Source organism: Sorex fumeus, unplaced genomic scaffold (assembly GCF_029834395.1).
Source record: "Sorex fumeus unplaced genomic scaffold, SorFum_2.1 ptg000024l, whole genome shotgun sequence".
Taxonomy (NCBI): Eukaryota; Metazoa; Chordata; class Mammalia; order Eulipotyphla; family Soricidae; genus Sorex; species Sorex fumeus.
Genome location: NW_026606081.1, coordinates 43,638,209 through 43,645,565, shown reverse-complemented (window position 1 = coordinate 43,645,565; position 7,357 = coordinate 43,638,209).

The following is a 7,357-nucleotide window of genomic DNA, read 5'->3' as shown; positions in this document are numbered from 1 at the left end:
GTGTATCCCAATGGCATGTGCTCGTTCTAGGAACATGAAGAGCCTCAAACCGGTCATTGAGGGTTTTGACGAAGAAGTCTGACCATCTCATAGGTGGGCATCCACACGATCTTTTGACATCCTGTGGAATCCAGTCAGTAATGGCTCTAGTCCAGTGGTTGTGTCTACACCTCATTACCTGTCCAGCCCATCTGACTTTTGATGCCTTGGCAAATGAGACAGCATCCCTGATTCTTGAGCGTTGGCGGAGATTGGAACTCCGGATTCTATCTCTCATTTGAGTGAAGCGTGATATTCCAAGCATAGTTCTTTCGATTCCTCTTTGAGACCCAAATAGCGTTCTCATCCTGTTTTCGTAGGGCCCAGGTCTCTGAGGCATATGTTAGTGCAGGAAGAACAGTGGAATCGAAGAAATGTGCTCAGAGCTGGAGGTTCTTAGTCCCTTAGTTATTTCTTCAATGCTCTTGAAGGCATTCCAAGCCACTCTCTTCCTCCTGCGTAACTCAGGTGCCAGGTCATTCGTCATGTTGACTTCTTGACCTAGGTATATATAACTGTTGCATTCGGAGATAGTCATTCCATTGAGAGTGAATGGAACATCAGGAACAAGACTGTTTCTCATGAACATTGTCTTTGTGAGATTCAGTTGTAGTCCAACCTTTCAACACTCACGGTCGAAGTCAGTTAGCATTTGTGCCGCTTGACTGATGTTTGGTGTTATTAGAACGATGTCATCAGTAAAGTGGAGGTGGTGTAGTTGCCGACCATCTATCTTCACTCCCATTCCTTCCCATTCCAGTCTTCGCATGATGTTCTCGAGGGTGGCACTGGAGAGTTTTGGTGAAATGGTATCACCCTGCCGAAGCCCTCTCTTGACATGGATGATTACTTCTTTGTAGAATGGTGAGATCCTGGTAGTGAATCTGTAATACAGCTCATGAAGGATCCTGATGTATTGAGTTTGTATGCCCTGATTGGCAAGGGCTTCAATGACTGCTTCCGTCTCAACAGAGTCAAAGGCCTTCTTTAAATCAATGAACATTAGACAGAGGCATCTTGAACTCCTGAGAAACCTCAATGAGCTTGGTTATTGTGTGGATATGGTCGATGGTGCTGAATCCCTTTTGGAACCTGGCTTGCTTGCATGGTTGTCCTTCATCTAGTGTTCTGCCAATCCTATTCAGGATGACTTGTGTGAATAGCTTGCAGAATGACAGACAAAAGGCAAATTGGGCGATAGTTGCCAATGTCGTGGATGTCTCCCTTATTGTATAGTAGTACAGTCCTGCTGGTTTTCCATTGGGATAGAACCTTGCATTCAGTCAGGTAGTGTGTGAAAAGCCAAGCCAGTGTATTGATGAGTACTGACGGTATGTTCTTCAGGTGTTCAGGTCTGACCTTGTCTAGGCCAGGTGCTCTTTGTTTCTTTACCGACGAGATGGTGTGTTGGATTTTGGAATGGAGAACATTGGGAACGACATATCCATCCTGCGGAATTTGGTATATGGGCAAGTGGACATGGCTATTAAAGAGATCTGAGTAGAAGTCATGAATAATCTTCTGCATTGCCCTTCTGGAAGATGTGATAGATCCATCAGGATGTCAGAGGGCAGTCATCTTGGTCTTGTAGTCGGTGAAGGACAGGCGGGAATTACAAATGTTTTTCCCAGCTTCTGCCGCATCTACCAGCACTGCTGCTCTTCTTTCTTTGAGGTCATCCTTGATTGCTTCTCTGCACTGTTTTGCCAGCTCGGACATTCGCTTGCGGTTGCCTGAGGCATGTGCCAAGCCACATTGTCGAATAAATTCAAGAGTGTTCAAAGAAAGGCGATTTTTGTGGTTATCTCTCTCTTGGCATTCCTTGCACAGTCATGGAGGTGCTGACTCATTCGATCATATTCCTCGTCAGTGTTGTCAATGACAGCATCTTCCCATGTTGCCGCAACAAAGCCAAAGAGCTCCCAGTTGGTGGTCGTTCTGGGAGTTCTCTTCTTAAACTTTGCATTCTTTTCTCCCCGCTCTGTGAAGTAGAATTTTGCATGAAGGAGGCGGTTGTCGGATCCCATTTGGAATTTTGGGACAACAGCAACATCGGTCAGGCAAAACCACCAATTGAATATGATGTGGTCTATTTCGTTGTGGAACTATCCACCAAGAGACTCCCATGTCCAACGTTTAGATTCGGCCCTTTGGAACTGTGAGTTACCATGGATGGTCTTGGTTGACATGATGAACTCAGACAATCTGTCACCCTGTTCATTCCATTCTAGGCCATGGGTCCCGATGTGGAGTTCTTCGGCTGATCTTCTTGGTCCTATCTTGCCATTAAAATCACTGACAATGATCTTGTAGAAGGTGTGGTCTTCTTTATAGAACTTCTCCAGCTCCATGTAGAACTTCTCAATTTCTCCTTTACCATAATTGGATGTTGGTGCATAGACAACGAAGATAGAAACTGCCGGCAGTGAGCTACCGATTGTTCAAGTGTAATCGTCTGATTCGGGTTGTTAGGCATTTGAATGAATCAATGCTCATGGCTAAGTTTGTGTTGACAAGGACACTGACACCACCGACGCCTTTTTTGTTGCATGTTCCAAGGAACAGTTCTTCTCCAGTATCGAAAACGGCATAATGTGATTGATGCCTTCTCGTTTCGGTCAGACCAATGATGTCGTACTTGATATTTTGCGCTTGTACCATCAGGTTCTCGATGGATGCATCAGATGCCAGCGTACGTGCACTGAAAGTACAGATAATCATTTTTGTCTTTCTTCATTTTGGCAGCCTAGTTCGGCCTTGAGATTTTATCAACCCCTCCTTCCACATCCTTCTCAACTCTGCCGTATTCAGGGTCAGGGGACTGAGATCCACTTTTTTTTTTTTACTGGAGTTGACATATCGAATATGCCATGGATAGCTTGCCAGGCTCTGCCATGTGGGTGGGATATTCAAGGTAGCCTGAAAACATAAATATTTTTAATTAGGAAAGAAAAATAATTTAAGGCCACTCAAATTTAGGGTTTAGACTAAAAAAAGCAAAGCAAATTAAACCCAAACATATAAAAGGTAAAACATGATGAATAGGTACAAAATAAATCAAGAAATGTAAAGCAAGTTATAATGTTTACCAATTGGAGGCCAGCCACACATGCTAGGGGAAAAGCTAGCTCAGATAGAGAAGGGAGCACCAAATAAAGGGTGTTGGGAGGATCCTCCCAGGATGGGAGATGCATGCTGAAAGTAGACTATAGACTGAACATGATTGCCATTCAATGCCTCTTTTGCAAACCACAGCACCCAAAAGGAGAGAGACAACAAGAGGTAATGCCCTGCAACAGAGGCAGGGTGGGATGGGGGTTGGGGAGTGGGAGAGATACTGGGATCAGTGGTTGTGGAAAATGGGCACTGGTGGAGGGATGGGTACTCAATCATTGTATAAATGAAACCCAAGCAAAAAATTTGTAAGTCTACAACTGTACCTCATGGTGTTTCACTAATAAAAAATTTTTAGAAAATAATGTGTATCAAACCAAAAGTAAATGATCAGAGATGATTAATAAAGCCTAATGGTATTCATCATAATCATAAGTAAAAGTGTAAAAATTAGAAATTAAAAGTAACATTTTCAGGTTTTGTTTTTGTCAATACATACACATTTAATGGCTACTAAAGACCTAATGAACAACTCTTTGCCTACATTTATGTCAATTTATGGATAAATTCCTTGAAAAATGAAAGTAACAATGATAAAATTATAGAAAATTTGAATTAAACCTATATTAATGCTCTGAAATTTGTCATCGATACCATCCTAGAAATAAGACTCAGATCTCAGATCACTTTATTGGTGAGTTCTAACAAAGCATTTATAAAGAAAGAATGCTTTTGTCTTGGATGCATGAAACTCTTGGGTCAATCCTGGTACTATAAAATGAAAAAAAAACCCACAAAGAAATAATGCCAATATTATAGATATATTTCACATAAAATAGAAGAGAAGATTTTCATTGCCAACATCTTTTGTGAGAACTTAGGCCAAGCCCATCATGTGTCTATCCACTATTTACAAGCTAATATTGGAGTCTAGTCGTGTTTCATAGATAATAACCAAAGTCATGACTCTCGGATGTGGGAGAAGTGACTTTATTAGTCTCGGACAACATACAACAGAAGGACTATCCTGTTTTTATTTGTTCCCGTGCTCTTGATTAAAGTGAACTGCAGTATAGGAAAGAATTTCAAGTCAGTGAATGCAGAGGCATGCACTTTTCAGGTGTCACAGAATTCTGATTTAAAACCCCTGAAGAATGGTTTTGGTTTTCACTCAGATCTAGATGTATTCTCAGCACAGTTCAATTCACCTGTGTTTGGGGATCTCTGCTTCATTATCTCCAGAATCAGAGGATTTGGACGAGATGGCTTTGCAGGTCTCTTTTACTGCTCCAAGTTGAAGTGTGTATTACTGTGAATGAAGGAGATTTGAAGGAGATCGTCTTAAATTATTTTATGTAGCGGAAGTGAAAAACAAGCTCACAGCATGTGTTAAGTACCTTTGGACAACTTTTGGCCTGAACTTCTCAGCACCCTCACCCTGAGGCTCAGACCTTCCTGAAGAGCTTCCTGACATTTCTTCTTTTAACAGTTCAGGTTTCTGCTACTCACAATATAGTTTTCTTCTGACATACTTTTAAAAAGACATCTCCTGGGCTTGGAGAGACAGCAGAGGGGGTAGGTTGCTTGCCTTGCACACAGTTGACCTGAGAGTCCCTGGCACCCATATGGTCGCCAGAACTCTGCCAGGAATGATCCCTGAGCACTGCTGGGTATGGCTCCCAAGAAAACAACAACAACAAAAATCTCTTGGTGCTGAGAACAAATCAAATCAAATAAATGCACTTAATATTTGTATGTACACATACAAAACAAATGTTATCTTACTTTCTTCGTTGTCTACGCACCAACACCCAATGATGAAGAAGAAATTGAGAAGTTATATAAAGAAGACCACACCTTCTACAGATTATTGTCGGTGATTTTAATGTCAAGCTAGGACCGAGAAGATCAGCTGAAGAACTCCACATCAGGACCCACAGTTGCAGAAGGCCTAATCTAAACGTTGGACATGGGAGTCTCCGGGTGGACGGTTCCACAACAAAATTGACCACATTATATTCAATCAACGGATTTGCCTGACTGATGTCACTGTTGTTCAAAGATTCCAAATGGGATCGGACCACCATCTCCTTCATGCAAAATTCTACTTCTCAGAACAGGGCTGCAAAGTTTAAGAAGAGAACTCCCAGAACGACCACCAACTGGGAGCTCTAGCCATAAAAAGATGAGATATAGCCATAAAAAGATTCCTGTCTTCGAAAACTCTTGAGCTTATTCACCAATGTGCCTTAGCGCAAGCCTCAGGCTACCAAGCTTGCAAAGCAGTGCAGAGAAGCGATTGAGGAAGACCTTAAAGAGAGAAGAGCAGCAGTACTGGCAGATGCGGCAGAAGCTGGAAAAAGCATTCTCAATGCCTGCCTTTCCTTTGCCAACTACAAGACCAAGAGGACTGCCCTCCGACGTCCTGATGGATCTATCACGTTCTTCCAGAAGGGCAATGGAGAAGATTATCTATGACTTCTACTCGGATCTCTTCGATAGCCACATCCACCTGCCCACATACCAAATTCCGCAGGATGGATATGTCGTTCCCAGTGTTCTCTCTTCTGAAATCTGACATGCCGTTTCATCAGTAAAGAAGCAAACAGTACCCGGCCCAGACAAGGTGAGACCCGAACACCTGAAGAACCTGCCATCCGTACTCATCAATACACCGGCTCAGCTCTTCACACGCTACCTGTCTGAATGCAAGGTTCCGTCCCAATGGAAAAGCAGCTGGATTGTTCTACTGTACAAGAAGGGAGACATCCACGACTTTGGCAACTATCGCACGATCTGCCTGTTGTCTGTCATCTACAAGCTGTTCACTCGAGTCATCCTGAATAGGATTGGCAGAATACTAGATGAAGGACAACCATTCGAGCAAGCTGGGTTCTGAAAAGGATTCAGCACGATCCACCATATCCACACGATAACCAAACTCATTGAGGTTTCTTGGCAGCGTAATACCATTTCACCAAAACTCTTTAGTGCCACCCTGGAGAATGTCATGCGACAACTGGAATGGGAAGGAATGGGAGTGAAGATAGATGGTCGGCAACTACACCACCTCCGCTTCACTGATTACATCATTCTAATAACACCAAGCATTAGCCAAGCAGCACAAATGCTGGCCGACTTCGACCGTGAGTGTGGAAAGGTCAGACTACAGCTGAATCTCACGTAGACAATGTTTATAAGAAACGGGCTCGTTTTCTGACGTTCTATTCACTCTCAATGGAACAAACATCTCCGAATGCAACAGCTATGTTTACCTAGGTCGAGAAGTCAACATGACAAATGACCTGGCACCTGAGTTGCACAGGAGGAAGAGAGCAGCTTGGAACACCTTCAAGAGCATTGAAGAAATAGCTAAGAGGACGAAAAACCTCCGGCTCCAGGCACATCTCTTCAATTCCACTGTTCTTCCTGCATTAATATATACCTCAGAGATCTGGGCCCTATGAAAACAGGATGAGAATGCTATTCGGGTTTCCCAAAGAGGAATCGAAAGAGCTATGCTTGGAGTATCACGATTCACTCACTTGAGAGAAAGAATACAGAGTTCTGACCTCTGTCGACAATCGAGAATCAATGATGTTGTCTTGTTTGCCAAGGTGTCAAAAATCAGATGGTCTGGACACATAATGCAATTTGGAGACGACCGCTGGACTAGAGCCATTACTGACTGGATCCCAGGGGACGTCAAAAGATTGTGTGGTCACCCACCTACGAGATGGTCAGATTTCTTTGTCAAGACCCCAAATGATTGGTTTGAGGCTCTTCGTGTTTCTGGAGCAGTCAGACACCATTGGGCTACACTATCACGCGACAGGGACAAATGGAGACATTACTGGTGCCCACTCGAGTAAATCGATGAGTAACGGGATGTCAAGTGATCAAGTGATCAAGTGATGTGCACAGAATTCACTGGCAAATATCTAGATATGAGAACACCTAAATAAATACATGTAATTATATGTGGGTAAATAAGAAGGCACAGAAAAGTTGACTTGACAAAAATAGTATAATAATGTGACATTTAGTACATAAATGTGGGTATGGGTGTAGACACATAAATGACCAAAGCAGTATGTATATGTGTTTGTGTCTGTGAGTGTATATAGATATAGATAGATGGATAGATAGAAATTGGTAGTGTAATGACTTGACTTTTAGTTATTTATCTTTTTGGTTTGTAGCC